Source organism: Macaca mulatta, chromosome 8 (assembly GCF_049350105.2).
Source record: "Macaca mulatta isolate MMU2019108-1 chromosome 8, T2T-MMU8v2.0, whole genome shotgun sequence".
Lineage (NCBI taxonomy): Eukaryota > Metazoa > Chordata > Mammalia > Primates > Cercopithecidae > Macaca > Macaca mulatta.
In genome coordinates, this window is record NC_133413.1 from 152,573,377 (window position 1) to 152,598,871 (window position 25,495).

Consider the following 25,495-nt stretch of genomic DNA (forward strand, 5'->3'; position numbering starts at 1 on the left):
GGACACGGGTTTCTTTTTGCTTTTGCTAAGACTGGCAATCTGGCAGGGGTGTGCATGGTCGGGCTCTACCCAGCACCTCCCAGTGCCCCTCTGCTCTGGCCCTGCCCCACCTGCAGGATCTGGGCTCCTACACTGAACACCGGGCCTGAGTCCGAGGGAGGAGCCACCCAGGTCACGAGATGCAGGTGAGATGGCCGAGTGACTCTGAGCCTGTGCCAGGTGCCCAAAAGCCTCCAGGCCTGGCTGAGGATCCAGAGCCCAGATTCCAGCAACGGCTGCTCCAGCCTCAGGGGAGGCTGTCATGCAAGGGTCCCTGCTTTCTGTGCCTGCACCTTCCATCTTCCCCAGCTCGCCTGCCAGGGGCAGATGGCACCTCCTCTGCCTACTCCAGCCCCTGCCTTCCTGAATCCCAGTCGCTGCCTCAAGGGCATCACCCCAGGGCCAGCCCTCCCACTCCACCCACCCCTGACCATGGCAATTCCCAGCTCCAAACACCCTCAATGTCTCTCTGATGATGGATTCAGTCTGAGCCCTTGAACGGGGCTCATCAACTAAAAGGTGGCTCTGACCTGCCCACCTTAGCTATGTCAGCATCAACTTTTTGTTCCAGGCAAACACAGTGTGCATGCACCATGCTTTCTGGCCTCGTCAATGAAGTGTCAGGGCTAGTCCATAGCCAGGCTTAGGTTCAGCCTGTGACCAAGGTCAGGGCTCAAAATGTAACTAGAATTAGGGTCAGTGTGTGACCAGGATCAGAGCTTAGTTTGTGACCAGGATCAGGGCTCAGGGTGTGACCAGGATCAGGGTTCAGAATGTGACCAGGATCAGGGCTCAGGGTGTGAGCAGGATCAAGGTTCAGGGTGTGGCCAGGGCCAGGGCTCAGGGTGTCACCAGAATCAGGGTTCAGAGTGTGAACAGGATCAGGGCTCAGGGTGTGAGCAGGATCAGGGTTCAGGGTGTGACCAGGATCAGGGTTCAGTATGACCAGGATCAGGGCTCAGGATGTGAGCAGGATCAGGGTTCAGATTGTGGCCAGGGTCAGGGCTCACTGTATGACCAGGATCAGGGCTCCATGTGACCAGGCTCAGGCTCTGGGTATGAGCAGAATCAGGTTCAGTGTGTGAGCAGGATCAGGGCTCACTCAGTGTGTGATCAGGATCAGACTCAGTGTATGACCAGGATCAGGCTCAATGTGTGACCAGGAACAGAGCTTAGTGTGTGACCTCATCAGGGCTCAGGGTGTGAGCAGGATCAGGGCTCAGAGTGACCAGGATCAGGACTCAGAGTGTGACCAGAGTCAGGGCTCAACGTATGACCAGGATCTGGGCTCAGTGTGACCGGGATCAGGCTCAGGGTGTGAGCAGGATCAGGGTTCAGTGTGTGGCCAGGGTCAAGGTTCAGTGTGTAACCAGGGTCAGGGCTCAGCCTGTGACCAGGTCATATCCAGTGTCCACCCTGGAGAGCTGCCTGTTGAGGGCCGGACCACTTCGTGGGCTCCCTTGAGCTTCACTGTGTGGGTTTCTAGGCCCTCTTGGAGCACAGACCACTCAGAGCCTGGTCTGGCTGGGAATGTTGCCCATCCTTCAGCTCACTGCCAATGTCCCTCAGACATGTCCCACTCTCATCCCACTCACCACTCTGCCAAATAGCATGGGCCACCTCTCGATGAAGAGCCTCAGCTGCCAGGGAGCTGTGAGCCCAGCATGAGCAGGCATCTGCCCCTGTTGACTGCCTGATGCCAGACCCACAGGCCGCCACCCAACACACACAGGGTCCGAACGCCTGGGTGCCAGCCCCCTGTGAGAGGCTGGGCATGTGTGGCCCTGAGCCCTCCCCGCCCCACCCTGGGTGCAGGAGGGCCCTGGGGCCTTGAGGCCCTGCTCTGCTCGGGCAACTGGAGCACCCAGTGCATTCACATTCCACTGCTGACACTTTCCAAATATCTTATTAGAAATTAATATTTAATTCTCTTCTGTGGATTTAACTTAATTATTCAATTTATTATTGCAATTACTGAGAAGCACCCGGAAGCAAAATTGCTTGCTTTGGGCAGAGGAGACAGTCAAGGAGGCAGGAGTCTTGCCAAGCACATCCCAATTTCAGAATGAGCTTTGCAGCCTTCACCCCGGGGATGCCTCCTTGTGTCCCACTGAAGTCTCTCTTGCTGCAGTTAGGAAACAAAACTTCTTTTCCCTGTCATGGTTGGCTGAAGATGCTTCCTGTTCCCTGAGTGTCACCTCCTGGGTGGGACTTCCCTGGAGTGGAGCCAGAATCCCTGTTTCTGCTAAGAGGGGGACCCTGAAGGCAGCACCCCCATTTCTTCCTTCCATATCATGCTAGGGTTCACTGCCCAGACAGGCAGGAGGAAAAGGAGAGAGAGATGAGGAAGGAGGAGGAAGGCTGGGGAGAGAAGGATGGCAAGAGATGGAGGGGAGGGAGGGGAAGAGGAGGGGAGAGGAATGGGGGCCTTGTTTTTGCTACCACCCCCAGGCACAGCTTCTAATCCGGCCCTGCAGGTCAGTCCCGTATCTACAACCTTGCCCTCAGGGAGAGGCTGTTTCCCTTTACAGATTCCGGTACCAAAGCTCCAGGAAATGCGGTGATTTGTCCCTGGGCGCCCAGGTGGACCTGGCCAGGTCTCAAACCCAAGGCCATGGGCCACAGGGATGAGGTCTCCTGGCCAACACAGCCCTGCTACTGGAGAGGTTGCAGCTGCCCACAGTTAAGCCCCAGGGCCCCCTCCCCTCACCCGCCTTCCTGCCTGTCCATTTCCTGGGAGAAGAGCAGAGGTCCTGGGGGGACAGGGATGCAGGACTGGATGCCAGGGATGACCCTGAGTCCTACCTATGAGGACAGCTCTGCCCTTCCCCCCTGCCTCTCCAGGCCTCAGCCGTCCTTCTGGCTGCCAGTCTCCTTCACCCCGAGGGCCCGCTGCCCAGGACAACCCGTGGGCTGCTGTGTGTTTGCTCCGGCCCACTGTGGATGGGCGCCAGCCCAGGCTGGGAGTCACATGCCAGCTGGGAACAGCAGGGGGTGGTGAAGAGACAGAGGGGAAAGGTGGGATCTGGGGTCCATTGGGGCCAGTCACTCTGTCCTGGTGTCTTGCTGGCCCAAAGGCCACGTGGGAGCACCAGAAAGAAACCACCGCTGTGTCCCGCCGTGGGCCTCAGGGCCACAGAGCAGAGCGCCTGCAGCGTAACAGCAACGTAGCCCACGAGGGTAGCAGAGACGGGCAGTGAGCTCCATGGCCGTGACTGAATGAGGCCAGATGCCGGGCGGGCTGCAGGACCTCCTCTGTAATGCTCAGTGGCCCTGCAAGGTAGCACGCATGCCCCGTTTCACAGATGAGGAAACGAAGGCTCAGAGAGGGGAAGCCCCATGTTGAGGCCCCACAGTGAGGAGGCCTCTGCTCCACAGCGCCCTCCACGGCCCGGCTCTGCTTCCAGCCCACTTGCCAGACTCTGCCCTCAGAGGTGGTACTCAGGGCAAACTCCATCTGCCCCAAGTCTGGAACTCTGGGAGGCTGGGTCTGGGTCCGGGGGAGAGATCTGGATGGGGAAGCCTCTGGAGAGCCACAGGAGACCTCAGGGAGCCTCTCACACCCCGAGGGCAGGGTCAGGCCCTGGTGGCTTCCAGGTTAGGCCAGGGAGGGTGGGGCCCTGACCCACCTGGGATCCAGACCCGGGACCAGGGAACCAGGCCCCCTTGGGCTTCTGATCTGCTCATCACAGAGGGGCATCTATGTTATATCCCAGGCTTCTGAGTGAAAGGTGCCACCATGGTCATGCCCCAAAGACGGCATGCACTGAACTGTCCTGGGCCACCAAAAAGCAAACAGACCCTAGCACAAAGCCCCAACCGGCAGGCAGTGCAGCCCACCAGGCCTCAGGGTCACCAGACCCAAGCTAAAAACCTGGCCTGGCACCTGCTAGCTGTGCGACCTCGGGCTGAATACCGTACCTCCTGGCAGTGGAATGTGGGACCTGGCAGTCCCATAGAAGATTCTGTGAGATGAAGGATTGACGGAGAGAATCTGTGTAAAGTACTCACTCTTTGCTGGCATACAGCAAGCACTCAATAAATGGCAGCTGTGAGTGTGGTGCATTGTCACGTCCTGTAAATGCCTGGTGTGTGAATGCTCCTCCACTTAACCCCTTAAATGTTTTGTGCTTATGAAAAATATTTGATTGATCGTTGCCTGGATACTGTAATTTTCTATTTACTGGGGCCCAGGCTTGTGGCTCCAGGAGCCAGGGGCCCTCGGACAGGGATTTGCTCCCTGGGGCCCTCACTCACTCATTCACTCACTCATTCACTCACTCATCCACTCATTCACTTACTCATCCACTCATTCACTCATCCACTCATTCACTCACTCATCCACTCATTCACTCACTCATTCACTCACTCACCCATCCACTCATTCACTCACTCATTCACTCACTCATCTACTCATTCACTCACTCATTCACTCACTCATTCACTCATTCATCCACTCACTCACTCATCCACTCATTCACTCATCCACTTACTCATTCACTCATCCACTCATCCACTCACTCACTCATTCACTCACCCACTCATTCACTCACTCATTCACTCACTCACTCATCCACTCATTCACTCACTCATTCACTCACTCATTCACTCATTCATCCACTCACTCACTCATCCACTCATTCACTCATCCACTTACTCATTCACTCATCCACTCATCCACTCACTCACTCATTCACTCACCCACTCATTCACTCACTCATTCACTCACTCACTCATCCACTCATTCACTCACTCATTCACCTCTCATTCACTCACTCATTCACTCACTCACTCATCCACTCATTCACTTACTCATTCACCTCTCATTCACTCACTCATTCACTCACTCACTCATCCACTCATTCACTCACTCATTCACTCACTCATCCACTCATTCACTCACTCATTCACTCATTCACTCACTCATCCACTCACTCACTCATTCACTCATTCACTCACTCATTCACTCACTCATCCACTCATTCACTCACTCATTCACTCACTCACTCATCCACTCATTCACTTACTTACTCATTCAGTCATCTACTCATTCACTCACTCATTCACTCACTCATCCACTCATTTACTCACTCATTCACTCACTCACTCATTCACTCACTCACTCATCCACTCATTCACTTACTTACTCATTCAGTCATCCACTCATTCACTCACTCACTCACTCATTCACTCACTCACTCATCCACTCATTCACTCACTCATTCACTCACTCACTCATTCACTCACTCACTCATCCACTCATTCACTTACTTACTCATTCAGTCATCTACTCATTCACTCACTCATTCACTCACTCATCCACTCATTTACTCACTCACTCATTCAGTCATCCACTCATTCACTGACTCACTCATTCACTCACTCACTCATCCACTCATTCACTTACTTACTCATTCAGTCATCCACTCATTCACTCACTCATTCACTCACTCACTCATCCACTCATTCACTCACTCATTCACCTCTCATTCACTCACTCACTCATCCACTCATTCACTCACTCATTCACTCACTCATCCACTCATTCACTCACTCATTCACTCATTCACTCACTCATCCACTCACTCACTCATTCACTCACTCATTCACTCACTCATTCACTCACTCACTCATCCACTCATTCACTCACTCATCTACTCACTCACTCATTCACTCACTCATTCACTCACTCATCCACTCGTTCACTCACTCATTCACTCACTCATTCACTCATTCACTCACTCATCCACTCACTCACTCATTCACTCATTCATCCACTCATTTACTCACTCATCCACTCATTCACTCACTCATTCACTCACTCATTCACTCATTCATTCACTCACTCATCCACTCATTCACTCACTCATCCAATCATTCACTCACTCACTCATTCACTCATCCACTCATTCACTCATCCACTCATCCACTCACTCATTCATTCACTCACCCACTCATTCACTTACTTACTCATTCACTCACTCATTCACTCACTCACTCATCCACTCTTTCACTCACTCATCCACTCATTCACTTACTCATTCACTCATCCACTCATTCACTGATCCACTCATCCACTCACTCACTCATTCACTTATCCACTCATTCACTCACTCATTCACTCACTCATCCACTCATTTACTCACTCACTCATTCACTCATCCACTCATTCACTCACCCACTCATTCACTCACTCACTCATCCACTCATTCACTTACTTACTCATTCAGTCATCCACTCATTCACTCACTCACTCACTCATTCACTCACTCACTCATCCACTCATTCACTCACTCATTCACTCACTCACTCATTCACTCACTCACTCATCCACTCATTCACTCACTCATTCACTCACTCACTCATTCACTCACTCACTCATCCACTCATTCACTTACTTACTCATTCAGTCATCTACTCATTCACTCACTCATTCACTCACTCATCCACTCATTTACTCACTCACTCATTCAGTCATCCACTCATTCACTCACTCACTCATTCACTCACTCATCCACTCATTCACTTACTTATTCAGTCATCCACTCATTCACTCACTCATTCATTCACTCACTCACTCATCCACTCATTCACTCACTCATTCACTCACTCACTCATTCACTCACTCACTCATCCACTCATTCACTTACTTACTCATTCAATCACTCATTCACTCACTCACTCATCCACTCTTTCACTCACTCATCCACTCATTCACTTACTCATTCACTCATCCACTCATTCACTGATCCACTCATCCACTCACTCACTCATTCACTCATCCACTCATTCACTCACTCATTCACTCACTCATTCACTCATTTACTCACTCACTCATTCACTCATCCACTCATTCACTCACCCACTCATTCACTCACTCACTCATCCACTCATTCACTTACTTACTCATTCAGTCATCTACTCATTCACTCACTCATTCACTCACTCATCCACTCATTTACTCACTCACTCATTCAGTCATCCACTCATTCACTCACTCATTCATTCACTCACTCACTCATCCACTCATTCACTCACTCATTCACTCACTCACTCATTCACTCACTCACTCATCCACTCATTCACTTACTCATTCAGTCATCCACTCATTCACTCACTCACTCATTCACTCATTCACTCATCCACTCATTCACTCACTCATTCACTCATTCACTCATCTACTCATTCACTCACTCATTCACTCATTCACTTACTCATTCAGTCATCCACTCATTCACTCACTCACTCATTCACCCATTCACTCATCCACTCATTCACTCATTCACTCATCCACTCACTCATTCACTCACCCACTCATTCACTCACTCATTTACTCACTCGCTCATTCACTCACTCACTCACTCACTCAGTCATTCACTCATTCACTCACCCACTCATTCACTCAGTTACTCATTCACTCACTCGCTCACTCATTCGCTCACTCACTCACTCATCCACTCACTCACTCATCACTCACTCTTTCACTCATTCACTCACTCATTCACTCTCACTCACTTATTCACTCACTCATTCCATCCTTTCCTGCAGAGAGATCACACCCCCAGGAGTTCACAGACAAGTCAACAGCTACCAAAGACCAATGTGGAAGGTGCTTCTGCGGGTGCAGGGGCTTGGGTCCTGGGAGCCAGAGTGGGGAGATCATGGATAAGCAGAGAGGAGGCGCCCAAAACCCAGATCCCAAGGGCTTACCTCGCTTCTACAAGGTTCCACCAGCTCATTTCTGCAACAACCACATCTGAGAAATCTGAACGATACCACGTCCTGGCCACCCAGGGCACCAGCCCCGACTTGTAGCCCGACCGCCGAGGGAGCCCAGGCAGGGCTTTCTGAAGAGCCTGCTTGGGGCCATTTCGTCCTCTGAGAGCCATCTCTGCAGTCCTGAGGGATGCACCACCACCACAGCGCCCTCCTCACCCTGGCGTGTAGGGTCTGTGTCCCCATTACCCTGAGCCCAGCCCAGATCCTTCATCTACAGCAAGAGGCCTCCTCACCAAGCAATGGGGCCTGGAGAGGCTTCTGGAAACCCCAGCACAGGCCGGGGTGGGGTGGCTGGTGGGAAAAGGGGAGGCTCCAATACAGAGACGAAGGCTGGGACTCAGAATGGCTCCATCGAGTGCGGCAGGCAGGCTTTGCCCTAATGCCTGTCATGACTAAAGATGCCCCAAGCCTGACTATGGACCCTAGCCACATACTGACCTCTGACCCTGGCCACATATGGAGCCTTGACCCTCACCATATGCTGACCTCTGACCCTAGCCACACGCTGACCTCTGACCCTTACCACATGCTGGGCCCTGCCCCTGATCCCAGACAAGCCTTCGCATTAGTTGTGAATTGGGTCCTGGGACCTGCAGATGAATGAGGCTGGCTGGGTGCAGTCCCTCCTCACCGTGGAGACTCACAGCACTTGCCAGGCCTACTTGGTGGCAGCCACTGTTCCCTTGTCAAAGGAGGGCCCTGTCTCGACTTCTTCCAGCTCCTGTGAGGGCCAGGCAGGAGGTGGACTTCCATGACCTGGTAGAGCTGAGCCCGAGCTGGGTTGTGGCTGTCAGAGCCAGGCAGGGGTTCTCTGGGGGCCTCTTGGAGCTCCCTGGCTGGCATGGCCTCGCCCGCCACTCTGAATGGGGTGTGTCCAGACCGGGTACCTGTGATTTCATTCACCACAATCTTGGGTGAGTCTGGGCAGAGCAGTCAGGATGCTGATGAGGCTAAGTCCACGGGGAGTGGGGCAGAGGGTGGGGCTGGGTGGCCCTGATTGATCCCTAGCAGGGGAGTGAAGGTGGGGCCAGCAAACCCCTTCCCCACATGGGCCTGCAGGCTGGGAGCTGCTCCCACCCCAGCAACAGAGCCAAGGGAGGCATGGCTGCAGGCCTGTTCACCTCCCTTCAGCCCACATCCAAACTGCCAGGAGTCTCCCTGCTTGGCCCTGAGGCCCACTGTGCCTCTCCAACTTTTCCCTGCTGTCAGCCCCTGATGGTCGCCAAGCCTCCCTGCTCCCCCCAGACCCTCCTCACCCATGCAGATGTGGACATGGCTTGCCCTCGCTCCCACCCTCCCTGGCTTCACCTGCCCTTGGAATACTCCACACTCTGAATCTCCAGCAAGACCCAGGGCTCTCCTGGTCTGGCCTCTGCTGCTGCCTCACCACCTTCTCTGCTCCTTGGCCCTGACCCTGCTGGGACCTCTCCACTGACAAGGCACCAGCGCTGCAGTGCTCCCTGACCCTGGCTCAGCCACCTTCTCCGCCTCCCATAACCATCCCCAACCCTCCCCTGCCAGGTGCTCACGTGGATGGCTATGCTGTAACTGTCCGTGTCCATCTGTCTCTCCTGCTAGGAGGCCGGGCACTCCTGGACCCTCTGCAGTCCTGCTGCTGGCTCCTGCCCTCTGCCTTCTGACCACAGGACATGGGTGCAGCTGGGCCACCAGGCCTCAGAGCAGTTCCACACCTCCTTGCAAGTGACTACAGGCAAACCATGTGCTGCCGGGCCCGTCTCCTCTGCAGGCTGGGACAGTGGTACCAGTGAAGCCCGCCCCACCGCCCGTGACGAGGCCAGCATAGGTAACATTTGCAAACCACAACCCGTCACTCAGATGTGGTGGCTTCCTGCGGCTGCTGCAACCGAGTACCATACGCGGGGGGCTCTAAACAACAGCCATGTGTTCTCTCATAGCCCGGGAGGTGAAGTCTGGGGTGGAGGAGTTGGCAGGGCCGTGTGTGCCAGGCTGGGTTCTTCCTTGCCCCGTCCAGCTTCGGGTGGTGCCAGGTGTTTCTGGGCTGGTGGTTGCGTCACCTCATCCCTGCTCCCTCTCCACGTGCCCTTCTCCTGTGGGTGTTTCTGTGTCCTCTCTTCCTCTCAGGACACCAGCTATCAGATTTAGGGCCCACCATAACCCAGTAAGACCTTATCTTAACTCATTATATCTGCAGAGAACCTGTTCCCAAATAAGGCCATGTTCACAGGTGTTGGGGTGGAGACCCTAATTTGGAGGGACAGGTCAGCTCTGTACAGGGGTGGTCACCATCACCACAGTAACTATTACTATGGCCAGGGCTGGTTTCTGGCTGGCTTGGGGCCGCACCAGTGTGGGCGAGAGTGGAGGGGTACTGTTCGGAGTGTGGCCGGGCACACACACTGGCTTGCGCATACACGCAGCATGCATCGCAGAGGCGGCACCGGCTGCAGGCAGGGGTCCTCTCTGCAGCCCGGCTCCTGCACTTGAGCTACGATTGGCGTCTCCCACCCATCTCTCAGCCCACGCTGTCCTGCTTGCGTCTGCCCCTATTGCTTGTTCTTCTGTGGATCCTCTCCCAGAGAACCTTTACTTCCAGGACTCAGAGCTGGGAAGGGGACCCTGATGGCCCCCAGAGACAGGATTCTGTCCAGACCCCACACTCAGAGCCCCCTCAGGCCACCCACTCTGCTCAGCCTCACTCCTCTGGCTAAAAAGCATGGGCTCTGGAGTCCTGGGGGGCTGAAGGAATGGGGTCACTGCCCCAAGCCCAGGACTAATAGAGGCAGAAGCCTGGGCTCCTCAAGGAGGTTCTCCCCAGGAACTTCCAGAGAGAGCCTGGCAGGACCACAGCAGTTCCCGGCATAAGGAAGCAGCAGGGGTCAAGAAGGGCTCCCCATGGCAGGGCCCTACCTAGGGCTCAAAGGCCCATTCCCTTCCTGGGGGTCCTGCAGCACCTCACTTGCTCCCTGGGCAAGCTGCTGAGCCTCATCCGGAAAACAGACACGATAACATGTCCCTCACTGCACCCACAACCCCAGTGACAGTCAGGACCACCACTGCACCCATATGACAGTGATAGCCAGACCCCCCACTGCACCCACACAGCAGTGACAGCCAGAACCCCCACTGCACCCACAACCCCAGTGACAGCCAGGGCCCCCACTGCACCCATACCCCAGTGACAGCCAGGTCCCCCACTGCACTGACACAATAGTGACAGCCAGGATCCCCACTGTACCTGCACCCCAGTGACAATCGGGACCCCCCACTGCACCCACAACCCCAGTGACAGCCAAGACCCACATCCTGCCCACAATCTCAGTGACAGCCAAGAACCCCAATGCACCCACACCCCAGTGACAGCCAGGACCCCTTTCCTGCCCACAACTCCAGTGACAGCCAGGACCTCCATCTTGCCCATAGCCCCAGTGACAGCCAGGACCTCCACTGCACCCACACAACAGTGACAGCCAGGACCCACACTACACCCACAACCACAATGACAGCCAGGCCCCCATTTCTGCCCATAACCCCAGTGACAGCCAGCCCCCCCATTCTGCCCACAGCCCCAACACCAGCAGCTCTGGACACCAGGAGTTCTCTTTGCCATCCAGGATTTTAGTAGCAAAACCTCAGCTGACCCAAATGAGGCAAGGTCACTTGGGGTCTTCACGTGCCCTGCCTAATGTGAACACACAGAAGCCTTGCTGTGAGGGGATGAGCTGACTGGGGAGACCCCAGGGATGCGACACAATATCTGGAAGGTTCACAGTGTGTCTTCACACAAATCCAAGACCTACTGAGTCCATGCTCTCCTGGCCATGCTGGCCCCGACGCCTGGACTCTGCTTCCGCACTCCTCAGGAGGCTACAGGATTTAGATAATGGATGTACAACTCATGGCCTGGCACACAGTAGACCAACCATGGGAGTCTCCAGTGCTCAGTAAGACTCGAGTAGGGCAGCCTTGAGTGAGAAGCTGAGTACTGCAGAACTGAGCAAGGGTGGCATCCACCCTGCTCCCTTGCCAGCCTTCCCGGAGTTTATGGAGAGCAACTGAGCCTCCAGCCCACCAGCAGCCAGCACCAGTGTCAGCCACATGCAGATCCAGCTTTGAATGGATCCTTCAGCCCCATCTGAGTCTTCAGATGACGTAGCCCTGGCCAACATCTACCTGCAGCCTCACAAGAGACCCGGAGCCAGAGCCACCCAACTAAGCCACTTCCAAATTTTGACTCACAGAAACTGTGAGATAACAAACATTGACTTGGTTTCAGCCACTAAGCATTAAGCTAATTTGGCATGCAGTATCAGTAATGGATATACATGCTTCACATGCTTCAAAGGCTCCACTGACACTAAAGGCCTTCCCATGTTCTGTCCCAGCCCTGACCAGCTGCAGCCCAGGGCCCTGTGTCCTGGGGACAGCCATGCTCCAGTGCCAGCCATGTGTCTCAGTACCCACTCCTCCCTGCCTACAGGAGCTGGTGAAGCTTCCTGGTGAGCTCTCCTCACTGGTGCCTCATTCCCTTCCTCTGGGCTCCGAATGCACACTCACCACATGGCCCAGCATGCTCTGTGCACTGATTGCTAGCCCCAGAGGAATTGCCAGTCATAAACTTCTGGAGGTCAGTGCCTAGGAAAAGGGAGGCTTCAGGGTGGCCTTGCCCCAGTGGCTCTGAGTTGCAAGAACACAGGGCACCCCTCTGCCATGTGCACCACTGGGACCCTAGAGCCCAGCCCGTGCCTAACACACAGGAGGTGCTCAACAAACACATAGAGGATGATGAAGGAAGGAAGAATGAATGGATGCAAGCAAGGAAGGACAGAAAGATGGATGATGGGTGGATAGGTGAGAGATGAATGGATGGGTAGAAGGATGAATGGTGGATTGGTGGATAGATGGACAAACAGATAGTGTACAGGTGGATGGGTGGATGGTAGCTGGGTGGACGGATGAACAGATGGTGGATGGGTGGATAGACGGGTGGATGGGTTGATGGATGGATGGGTGGATGAGTGGATAGATGAGTAAATGGTGGATGGATAGATGGATGGATGGATAAATGGATGGTGGATGGATAGATGGATGGATAGTGGGTGGGTAGATAGATGGGTGGATGGTGGGTGGATGAATGGAAGGTAGATGGATGGACAGGTGGTGGATGGGTGGATAGATGGGTGGATGAGTTGATGGATAGATGGGTGCATGAGTGGATAGATGGGTAAATGGTGGATGGATAAATGGATGGTGGATGGATAGATGGATGGATAGTGGGTGGGTGGAGAGATGGTTGGATGGTGGATGGATGAATGGAAGGTGGATGAATGGATGGACAGATGGTGGATGGGTGGATAGAAGGATGGACAGTGGGTGGATTGAAGGATGGATGGTGGATGGATGAAAGGATGGATGGTGGGTGGGTGGATGGATGGATGGATGGTGGATGGATGGATGGATGGTAGATGGATGGATGGATGGATGGTTGATGGGTGGATGGATGGATGGATGGCAGATGGATAGATGGGTGGATGGTGGATGGGTGGATGGTTGGACAGAGGGATGGTAGATGGGTGGATAAATGGGTGGATGGATAGATGGATGGAGGTGGATGGTTAGATGGATGGTGGATAGGTGAATGAATGGATGGTGGATGTGCAAATGAATGGATGGTGTAGGCGCAGGTAGGGCACTCACCACGGGTGGCATCATTTTCAAACAGAGGTGACGATGATGATGATGATGACAAGCAGGGCAGTGACTCCAGCTGATAGGAAGTAGCACTTGATCTTGTGTCTCTGGAACTGGGAGAGAGAGAGAGGTGGTTTCCATATCCTGGTCCTCCAACCTCCCATCCTCAGGGGGCATTTGGCTTGTGCATACTTTGGGCCGTGGCATGCAGGGGCTGAGCCCACCCTGGGGCAGGGTCCAGACAGAACCTGTGTCTTGCAAGGGGCTCTGACCTGAGCTGGCATGCCTGTTTATTGAAGGACTGCTCTGGGCTGGCTCTGGAACCAGGTTCAAAGGGAGGGAGGCAGGAGACTCAGCTTAAGCTTAAGCTCCAGAGTCAGCCAGGCATGGGTGTGATTCATGCTTTGTCCATCTTGAGCTGAGGGATCTCAGCTGTTTCCCTTCTTGGTACCTTAAATTATTTTGTAAGGATAGGATGATGCCATGGACTTCATGGAGACATTTGAAAGCCTTAAAATTAAGGTGATGCCTGGAAACTACATAGCCTGGGGCCTGGCGAATGCCAGACACATAGTCCTCACCAGATAGTCTTACTTGTATATTCTTGTGACTATTACTGATTTAACAAATTCTGGACCCACCATCAAAGGTCTCATGGAGGAGAAAAACATTGATCTGTGCTAGGGGACTGATTAAAGAGGAATTGGGGGGCTTCCTGAAGAAGGATATGCTTCATTCAGGTCCTGAATGTGGGGTGGGAAACCCCTAGGCAGACCAGGGGGTGAAACGCAAGGGATTAAGGGAGAACCCAGAGAAAACTTGGAGCTTAAATAAAATGGTAAGTACCAAGTATCCAAATCAGGGAACAGGGGACAGGGAATGGGAAGGGAGACAGGTTGGGATGAGACAGTCCTGCAAATTGTGAAAGAGTTTCGACACCACCCCTAGATAGCAGGGAAGACAGGAATTTAGAGCAGAAGAGTGACATATTTAGCAGTGTGTTGTTGGAGGGGGCACTCAGGGAGCCAGACAAGAGGTTAGGTAGAAAAGAGATCTGAGACAAGGATGCCAGACAGGAGGAAGACTGATGTGTCTGTGAAAGATGGGCAGGGGCCTGGAGGAGGGCAGAGAAGGGAGGGTCAGATGGAACAGAGTCAAAACCAGAAGGTGGAATCCTCATAACCTAGGATTGACTGGATAGGGGAGAGGAGTGAAGCATAGAGGACAAGCCAAGGACGAGTATCCCCGGTTACCCCTCTGGGTCATCAGTTAAATGTTGGGATGAAAATCCATTAATGCATCTATCCACTCATCCATCCATCCATCCATCTACCCACCCATCCATCCACTCATCTACCCATCAATTCATCTATCCATCCATCCATCTATCTACCCACCTATCCATCTACCCATCTACCCATCAATTCATCTATCCATCCATCCATCCATCTACCCACCTCTCCATCCATCCATCCATCCATCCAAACATACACCCATTCATCTACCCACCCATCTATCCACCCATCCTTCTATTCAGCTATCCATCAAGATGACCAGCCCCGAGCTCAGCTCTCTCAACTGCCTCAATTAAGGTGCAACTGTCATTCCACCTTATGAGGGACCCACATACTGACCTGAAAATGAGCAATTGCTGAAACAGCACCGCTTCCCAGCCTTGGGAAACATGTTGCTACCTGTGTTCTTGGCCAGGACACTGAAGCTCAAAAAGGTAGAGACCTGCCCAGGCTTCACAGTGTGTGGCAGATCTGAGGTTCAGGTCTCTCTCCTTGTAGCTGTTGTCACAAAGTCATGCTGCTGCCTGGACATCCTAGGATGTGGGCAGGGTGATGAGGGGTGGAGGGGGTGGAAGGAAGGGGACAGGAGTCCAACAGTGAATCAGACAAAGCCCTCAGCTTACCGGTGGGGGTGGGGAGGGCAGTCAACCCTCCTGGCAGGGACAAGGCTCTGCATCAGTGCACAGGACAAGGTGCTCTGAATTAAGGACAACTTCAGGACCCATGACAGTGCCCATGGCTTGGGCACTGGGGTTTGTGGGTGGCCAGTGTCTGTAGGGTCCATGGTCCCCTCACCAGCATCATCCCAGTCAGCAATACAGCTGCCCTTTCCTGAGCATCATCCCCCACCACAGCACAGAGGTGGTCCCACCAACACCCCCAGTCTGCAGAAGAGGAGATGGCTCAGAGAGGTAATGTGGCCTGCCCAAAGCCACCAGCCTGAGATCTGCAGAGCCAGGGTTGGAGCTGGGCACCCAACAACAGAGCCTGCTGCTGACTCCACACCCTGCCCCATAAGGCCCATGCACTTGGAGCTACCTGTGCCCTGTATGGGCCATAAGAGTGCAAGCTGAATTCTCCCGTGCCAGCCCTACTCCCACACTTGGGTCACCCACGCTGAGAAGGAGCCTGACGAACCATGGTGTGGGGGTCTCCTGGGTGCCCGAGGGGAGCAAAGGGCATGGAGAGGGAACAGGAGCTTGAGGTCAAGCCGTTCTGCTTGCAGGCCCGTCCTCACATCACTGCCTGACCGTGGCCTTGAGCACAGTGCTGGGCCTCTCGGCAGCTGCAGTTCCCAGCCTCTGATCTGGGGTGCCAGCTGGAGGAGCTGGTGCATGGGAAGAACTTGGTAGCCTTTGCTGGAAGCACTGCCCTGGGCCTCCATCCACACACCCCAGGCAGCTGACAGGCCCAGCCTAGCCTCACACTCCTCTTCAGTTGGGTGTTGTGCCCCTGTGCCCTGCCCAGACTGGGCCCTGGGCCACTTCCTATGGCCCTAAAGTTGGCCAACCGAGGGTCTCCTTACATGGTCCCAGGTCAAGCCTGTCTCCCCGTGCTACATCTCACTGTGTCTACCCTCCATTCCCCAACACGCTGGGTTCAACAGAGTGGGGGAGGGAGGCTGCAGGGAGGCAAGGAAGCTGGAACCACAGGAACGGCCAGGCCAAAGGGGCGGACTCAGGTGTAGCAAAGGATGTGCCCCAGAGGAGCCCGAGGGAGCATCTGGGGAAGAAGGGAAGGGAAAGGACCCCCGGGGACCCTCTTCAGCTCCAGTCAGCTGCTGCCAAGCCTGGCCCCTCCACAGCCTCCTCTCTACCCATCGCCAAGCCACCGCTCCATCTCTGGTCATGAAGGCAGAGGCAAGCCTTTGATGAGGGCTCTGCAGCCCCAGACTTGTCCAGCTCCCCTCCCTGACCCCAGCCTCCACGCCAGCTGCTGCAGCCCAGCAACGTCCCTGGAAGGGAGGAGCTGCCCGGTAGGAGGGACTGAGCTCCTGCTGTGGCCAACCTTGACCTGGGGCTCACTGCAGCCCCCTGGGCCCTCTTCACTCCAGCAGGCACCCAGGCAGCCGCCCTGCAAAGGAGAAGCCACCCTCCCCAAGCTGGGGGAGGGGACAGCTGGCCATGCACACAGCGCCCACTCATAGGGCTGACCTTTCTGGCCCCCCGATGAAAATGTTTTGACCACATCCATGACCTGAGTGCAGAGGGACCTTCCTTAACCAGGCGAGATGAGTTTTCCTGTTAAGTATCACCGTGTCTGGGGGACAGGCAGGACAGGCCCCTGAGGCAAGAAGAGCCAGCACAGCTTTCCTGGTGCAGATGGGAGGGCCTAGGACCCAAGCAGGGCTTTCTAGAAGGGTGACAGTCAAGGCTGAGGAGCCCACCAGGAGCCCCCACTCTTCATGCTGGGGAAGCCTGGCCTCATCCACATCAAGCCTGTGCTTGGGGCACAGTTCTGCCCTGCCTCATTGTCAGAGGGGAAAGGGGGCTGGGGGATGCCAGGATGCCAACCTGGGAGACCTCCCTGCATCATGGGATCACAGCTGACACCATCTCAGCAACAGGGCCAGGAGGGGCCGGTGTGCTCGTGTTTAATTAACTCATTGTGTGGGCAGGGCTGGCGATGAGGCCCACGGACACAAGCTCGCCTCCTCAAGAGGCTGAGCCCCTCCCCTGTCTGCTCTGCCTCCTGCCCCAGCGGGAACCAGTGCCTAGGTTACGGTTTGGGAAGGCAGCTTACTCCCTGCGGGCCTAGGCAAGGGCTCCTCCCTCCGCCTGCTGCCTCTTCATCACCATCGTCAGCCCCACCACCTCCAGGATGCCCTCCCAGATGCCCCGAGTCATGCTGAGTTTCTGGGGTCCAGAGCCCTGGCTTCCCTCTGCACAGAACCGACTGCTGCACCCTCCCAGCTCAAGCCTCACCTCCTTCCCCACTGGAGCTGTGGGAGGCAGATGAGGTGTGGCCACCTCGCCATCTGAATGTGGCAGGTGCTCAGTGGAAACATGATAACCAAGAAGAGAGAGGAGAAAACAAGTGACCCCAATCATGGGGTCTGGGGAAGGCTCCAAGATGACACCATGACCCCAGCCACGGGTCCAGGGAAGGCTCCAGGATGGCGCCGTGACCCCAACCACGGGTCCAGGGAAGGCTCCAGGATGGCGCCGTGACCCCAGCCACGGGTCCAGGGAAGGCTCCAGGATGGCGCCGTGACCCCAGCCACGGGTCCAGGGAAGGCTCCAGGATGGCGCCGTGACCCCAGCCACGGGTCCAGGGAAGGCTCCAGGATGGCGCCGTGACCCCAGCCACGGGTCCAGGGAAGGCTCCAGGATGGCGCCGTGACCCCAGCCACGGGTCCAGGGAAGGCTCCAGGATGGCGCCGTGACCCCAGCCACGGGTCCAGGGAAGGCTCCAGGATGGCGCCGTGACCCCAGCCACGGGTCCAGGGAAGGCTCCAGGATGGTGCCGTGACCCCAGCCACGGGTCCAGGGAAGGCTCCAGGAGATCTCTGTAGATGTTGCCCAGAGGGCAGCCCAGCCCTGCTGTGTGACCAGGGCAGCCCCTCGGGCCTCTGCAGCTCCCTGTCCAGGTGAGGAAGGAGGGCTGTCAGTGAGGTGGGGCACACAGACAGGCACCCCATCCACCTGCTCCCTCATCCCATTAGCATGAGGATCCACCGTGCACCCCCAGGCATGGAACGGGGAGACCAAGCCTAGAGAGGGTTTCACATCTGGGGAGGCTCACCCTGCCTCCACCTCCTGAAGTCCCCTCATCCCTCCACAACATCCTCACCCAAACTCCACCTCCTGAAGTCCTTTTGTCCCACACAACACATTCCCACCAGCGCGTGAGTGTCCCAGTCTAAATACGAGCAGAAAGCCAGCGACCCCAGATGGCTGAGGAGTGACCCCAGATGGCTGAGGAGCGACCCTAGATGGCTGAGGAGTGACCCCAGATGGCTGAGGAGTGACCCCAGATGGCTGAGGAGTGACCCCAGCAAAAAGAATGGAAGCAGAACAAACAGAAAGAAATTCAAAGACATGGATCGGGAGAAAACGGCCGCCAGCACGGTCCTCAGGGAGGGCAGGCATTTGGGCACATACTTGGGGCTGTGGGGACCGAGGGGAACCTGACTGCACCCAGCACCCTGCGTTCTGGTGCCCATGGTCCAGGGCAGCACAAGCCCCAGAGAAGGATGTGACTCACCCAGGATACCCACAGGTGGGGTCCAGCAGGTACCTGGATGCTGGACATCTAATGCGGGCCCCAGCGCCCTCCTGGGGCCGTGAGGCCTCCTCATCCCCACCTGGTTTGCTCCTCCCTCTGCCCTTCTACCCCCACCCCTACCCCCAGCCCCTTCCTCCTGACCCCCCTGCACCCTGGCCCCCCATTCCTCAGGATCCGCTTCCCATGCAAATGCATTCAAAACACATGACATTTCAGAAACATCTATTTGTATATATTTAGACTCCATTTCAAAAGAATTATTCAAAATCGGAGCCATTTGGATAGATGGGTGTGGAACGGATTGTTTCTTAAATGTTCACGTCAAAAATACCATGTTTTCTAAGTGGATTACAAATGCTGTAATTATTGAAATGGGCGCATTCTGCCGGGGAAAATTACAGAATTATGACTTGGATCTCAGGAATGCTGTGTCCTTGGGCACTCACTTGAGGCCAAGGGCGGCAGCGGGTGAGAGCACGTGGCATTGGCTCCCACTGTCCCGAAGGGGAAGATGCCCTGAGCGCTTCCTCTGTGCCAGGGCCGGCCAGGGTCTGGCATGGCACACAGGAGTCCTGCCTCTCAGGGAGGGCTTCATGCAGGGTGGGGGATGGACAAGTCGAGGAGCACGGCGGGGCAGGAGGAGGTGGGCATGCAGGAGGGGCTTTACCTGGCAAGGTGGGGGCATGGAGTGCTGCAAGACCCCCAGGGGAGACAAGCTGCTCTCTTCTGATTAGCCCCAGGCTGTGCGGGATGCTGGAGCTTCAGGGCAAGGACTCGGCAGCCAGGCTCCAGCCGCAGCCTCACTGTGTGGCCATGTGGCTCTGCCCACTCGAGGCTTCAGTTTCCCTGGTCAGTTTCCTCTGGAGGTGGAATCCTGGAATGCTTTCTTTCAGTTTGATTTTTGTGACAATGAGCTTCCCTTGTGGAGACAAAAATGCAAAGAGGGATGCCTTTTAAAGAGGTTTCTGGGCCAGGCGCAGTGGCTCAAGCCTGTAATCCCAGCACTTTGGGAGGCCGAGACGGGCGGATCATGAGGTCAGGAGATCAAGACCATCCTGGCCAACACAGTGAAACCCCGTCTCTACTAAAAAAAAAAAAAATGCAAAAAAACTAGCCAGGCAAGGTGGCGGGCGCCTGTAGTCCCAGCTACTTGGGAGGCTGAGGTAGGAAAATGGCGTAAACCCGGGAGGCGGAGCTTGCAGTGAGCTGAGATCCGGCCACTGCACTCCAGCCTGGGTGACAGAGCGAGACTCCGTCTCAAAAAAAAAAAAAAAAAGAGCCGTCTGCTCCTTGGACCCGCCCGTGAGACACAGGCCATGGGCTCAGGGCAGGGCAGGCTCAGAGAGGGGCAGAGAGAGGCAGGAGGTGGGGAGCCTGGCAGGGGCAGGTGGGGCAGGAAGAGCCTGGCCAGGGCTGAGCCCAGGGCTGGGACTCTCACCCGAGGTGATGTGACCGTCCCCACCCTTCTTTCTGCACCAAGTCTCCGCTGGGCACCTTCCCTATGCCAAGAAACCTCCCGGGCTCGTCAGGTGTGAGGAACCCCCCAAGTTGGCCCCCTCTCCTGTTTCTGTGACTGAAGTCCCAGGCTGATCCCCAGGCCTTCTCACTCTGGAGGCTGAATGAATGAATGAATGAATGAATGAAAAAATTAAGAAATCCCCAAAGACACCAGGCTCCCCTAGACCCCGCCTCCACACAGGTGAGCTCATTCCTGTCTTCCAGACCGCCACCTCTTCCCACCCTCCCTGAGCCGAGCTGACACCCACACCTGTCTGCCCCAGTCCCTCTCCTCATGTTCCGTATCAATTAGTTAATCAGCGCATATTAATTTCCTGTGTGCAGGGGTTGTCCTAGGTGCTGGGGATGTCAGGGAAGGAAACAAAGACCCCGCCCCTGGTGCAGACGCAGGAAGCAGGCGCAGAGGAAATGCACCCCGTGGCGGTGATGACGAGGAAAATGGGCAGGGGCTGGTCAGCAAAGGCGTCACTGCCAAGGTGACTTCTGAGTCCAGACCTGAAGGCAGGGAGGGAAGAGCCCACGGTTATGAGGGGGAAGCTTTTTAGGCAATCGAAAGCTGGGAGCCAGGGGCCTGAGGTTCCCAGAACAACGGGTGAGCGTGTAGCCTGGGCTTGCTGTTCCCTCTGCCCAGTTCTTCCCCAGAGCCCACCTCCTGCTCAGCCTCCCCTCCTGCCGCCCGACTCACCTGCCGCCTGCCGGCACACGCCCACCACCCCTCCTGCTTCTCCCTGCAAGGACCTCTCTCCCTGGAGGGACTGAGGTTTTCTCCTCCTGCTGTTCCTTGCCTGCTCCGCCCACCAGTGGGTGGCTCCATGAAGGCAGGGGTCTTGGTCTGCACAGGCCTGCGTCCCCAGCCCCAAGCTGGGGTCAATGACTGGCACACGGGCGGCTTGTGGTTTTGTGGACCTCCCTGCTGAATATCCCCACCAAGTGAAGCTACGGGGCCTTTCATGGCCTCTCCACCCAAAGGGCCTGGCACAAAGGGGGCCCCCGTGAGTGGACAGGCCCTGGCTGTCTCCGCTGTGTGCCAGCGGAACCACCCGGGCCCTCCCCTGAGCCTCCGTTTCCTTATCAATCAAACATTTTGACAAGCAAGTCCTCCTGAGGATGGCGGAGGTGACTGCATGTTTGGTGGCCGTCCGCATGCTGTGAGTGCACAGGCACACTCTCCTTCCTGCAGACAGCCCCCTCCCAGAGCTCGGAGGGGCTGTGCCTGGACACTGTCACTCGAAGGATGGAGTCATGCGGTCCTATCAGCAGGCCCCAGGTGGACATGGAGGGAGGGCCCGTGAGCCGGATCTCTTCTGGACCTGTCTCTCCTGAGCCATGCTTGCGGTGGCTGCTCGTGAGTCCTGTGCACCAGCCCCCAGGGTGGCTTACAGCTTTTTAATGCAACTGACTTAGAGAAGTGTTGGGTTGGGGGAAGGCAAGTCTACCAGAGACAAGGATCTCCTGTGCCTCCCGTTCCCCTGCTGGCCCACGCCACCAGCCTGTCCACGCTGCCCGCCCGGCTCTCCATGCATCTGACCTAGGGAGGCAGTCGCCTCCCTCACCCGACCCAGGAAGCATGTCTGCTTCACCTAATGCTGTGATTGTCAGACACCCTGGTGATTGCATTACCTGCCCTCCACCCTGCACCCCTGTCAGCCTCTTCCTGGGGAGAAGGAGTGCCATCTGTCTCCCTGAGTCCCCAGGACCCTGGCCTATGTCCCCATGCTCCCAGGCTGCTCAGAATGTGCTGGGCCTCGACTGGGCCTGGCCTCTCTGTGGGCAGCAACCCAGGGCTCCTGGCGGCTCACATCCTCCTGTCTCCTGGGCTACCACCTGTCACCTCCATACCTGACAATCCTGTTCCCCCTCCCTTCCTGCCTCCTTTCCGCTCCATTAACTGAACTGTTGCCACAAGTCAGGGGCTAGGGACATGGAAGGAAGAAAACCCTGCCGCTGAGCGCAGTCAGCAGGGAGACACATTCGACAGACAGATGCTGGGAGCCAGAGGCAAGCGCCGGAACCCGAGGAGATGGAGCCCCCACATCTGCTCCACCCCACACCGTGGTACCTCTCCTGCCACCATCTGCCAGCTGCTCCCCGGAGCCCTGTTTCTGCCTCCACACCATTCCCCAGCCAGAACCATCAAACCTGACCACAGTCCTCCCCTGCTCAAGGCTCCGAGCCAAACTCCTCCTGCCTCACCTCCCCAGCCCCTCCTCTGCACACTCCTGGTGCTCACCTGTACATGCATACCTGCCCCTATACACCCAGCCCTGTACACCCACCCCTGCACATCCGCCCCTGTACACCCACCCTTGCACACCCGCCCTTGCACACTCGCCCTTGCACACCTGCCTCCGCACACCCGCCCCACACACCCGCCCCTGCACACCCGCCCCTGCACACCCGCCCTTGCACACCCACCCTTGCACACCCGCCCTTGCACACCTGCCTCCGCACACCCGCCCCACACACCCACCCCTGCACACCCGCCCCTGCACACCCGCCCCTGCACACACCTGCCTCTGCCAAACACCTCTCTTTCCTTCTTCACCTGGCTCATGCCTACTCCGCCTCCCAAACTCAGCTCAGGTGGCATCTCCTCCAGGAAGCCCGCCAGGCTCCTGCTCACCAGCCGGGGGGGTGGTCACCAGCCAGGGGGGTAGTTGCTGGCACGGCTTCCACAGAATCCCATCGGGGCAGGGGGCATGTCTGGCTCATCCCTGGCACTGCAGACCCCAGGACACTTGGTAAGTAAATGTGCAGATGCACCAGCTGGGCCTGCGGATGGGACGAGAGGCAAGGGATTAGGAAAAGGCCGCCCAGAAGAGAGGTGGGGCCAGAGGGCAGGCAGGAAAGGCCCCCAGGAAGGGGGACTGGTTTGGGTGAAGGCCTATGGGAGAGAAAGTTCTGGGGCTCAGGGAAAGCTTGGCACAGCCAGAAAACTGAACTCAAGGTCCCACTGAGCCTCCGCTGCCATCAGCAGCCAAACCTCAGCCAGGTGGGCTTCCCAGAGCCGACACCCCTCCTTTCTGCAGAAGAAGGTGGCCGGGGGCAGCCACGTCCTTTCCACAGGGAGCCTTAGAGCCCCTTGGGTAAGAGCCAAGATAGGCCTGGAGAGCGTGAACTAAAAATAACGGGTAACAATAGCATGGAAGATGCAAGGGAGTAATCCGAGCTGAAGCGTTTAAAAGCCCATGCATTATTCAGGAAGGGGCTAGGATGATGTCTAACCTGAGACTTCATTTCAGTAGAATGACCTGGCAACATTTCAAGGGAAACAACTACTAGATTGAAATAAAGCGTAGAAGAAGACTTTTAAAAATAGAGCAAGAAAAAAATGAACTAACTTTTAAAAACTCCATTGATTCAAGAGACATGAAAAGTAAACGCACCAGATGCAATGAATTCGATCCTGGACTTAACAGGAAGCGTTAGTGGAGTAATCAGGAAAACTCGAGTGGGGCCTGTGATTAGCGAGTCATGTTAAATACGTGGTTAGCGCCAACTCGCCACTTCTGAGGGTGTGCGGGAGAATCTCGGCTCTTCCTGATGCTACTCAAGGGCTGCAGATTGGAGCATCCTGATGAGGAAGAATTAACAATGGCAGATAGGACCCAAAGAGGCCGGGCTCGGTGTCCTATTCCTGCGACTGTTATGTACATTGGAAATATTTTCAAAGTAAAAAGTTTAAAACTCTAGCAATAAAAAATAAAGAAGCTTTCAGACATCAAGATAAATACAGATCAAAAAGTATGAAGGGAGAAACAAGTCCCAATATATCAATAATGGATTAAACTCACCAGTGAAAAGACAGGGATTGTCACCTGGGATTTTTTTAAATCCGGCTATCTGCTATTTACAAGAGGCATATCAAAAGCACAGAGGCATAGAAATACCGAAAATGAAAAAGTACAGGAAACTATATCACGAAAACATTAATCAAAAGAAAGCTGGGATAGTCCTGTTAAGAGCAGACAAAATGGATTTAAGATAAAAAGCATTATGTGGAATCAGAAAGGTCACTTTATAATGCTGAAATGTTCACTTCACCAAGATGATACATTCTAAACTTGTATACAACCTTAACAAAATAGCCACGGAATACATAAAGCAAACAGTTATAGAGCTACTGGGAGAAATTTCCAAATCCACCAGTGGGGTAGGAGATGTCAACATATTCCTCTCAATTTATGATAGGTCACACAGACAAAAAGAGGTAAAAATACAGAAGATCTGAACTACAAAGTTAACAAGCTTGATTTGAGGGACACCAAGAGAACTTTCCGTGCACTAATTAAAGAATGCACATTCTTCTCAGACACACATGGAACATTTACAGAGATGGAAAGTTCTAGGCTATAAAGCAAGTCTTGGCAAATTTCAAAGAAGCAGTGTTGGACATAAAAGAAATTATCTGAGCAAAATGCAATTGTTAGAAGGTAATAAAAAAACAGTAATTAAAAATCCCCATGCATTTAGAAATTTTATAATCTCCTTAAGTAATGGTCAAAGAAAAATGATAATAGACATATACAGTTTCTAAACTGAACAATAATGGAAATATTATGTATCAAAACACAGGATGCAGTATAAGCAGACCTTTACAGGAAGATGTATAGGCTCTAGATGCTTACGTTAGAAAATAAGAAAGGCTGAAAACTCGTGGGCCAAGCATCCAACTTTAGAGGGAAGAACTTTTCTTCCAAGATCAGAAACAAGACAAGGTTGCCCGCTCTCATCACTTCTCCTCAACACAGCACTGAAAGTCCTCACCAGTGTAATTAGGCAAGACGAAGAAGTAAAAGGCATCCAAATTGGAAAGGAAGAAGTTAAATTGTCTCTCTGTTTGCAGAGGACATGGTCTTACCAATAGAAAACCCTAAGGACTCTGCACAAAAATTATCAGAAGTAACAAATGAATTCAGAAAAGTTGCAGGATACAAAATCAACATACAAAAATCAGTAACATTTCT

General features: G+C 54.8%; 1 protein-coding gene across 7 annotated transcripts in view; it reads right to left on the reverse strand.

Annotated features, from left to right (window-relative positions):
* The window catches only part of TSNARE1 (t-SNARE domain containing 1), a 209,225-nt gene that overhangs the window by 17,208 nt on the left and 166,522 nt on the right, over nt 1–25,495 (reverse strand). For 5 of the 7 annotated variants that reach the window (XR_013397487.1, XR_013397486.1, XR_013397485.1 and 2 more), the window contains 3 exons: nt 19,678–19,929; nt 15,123–15,316; nt 13,495–13,601 (listed from right to left, as the gene is read on the reverse strand). The gene's annotated coding sequence lies outside the window, so the exon portion shown is untranslated. The remainder of the gene's footprint in view (nt 1–13,494; nt 13,602–15,122; nt 15,317–19,677; nt 19,930–25,495) is intronic. The other 2 variants (XR_013397477.1, XR_013397476.1) reach the window with 1 other exon arrangement.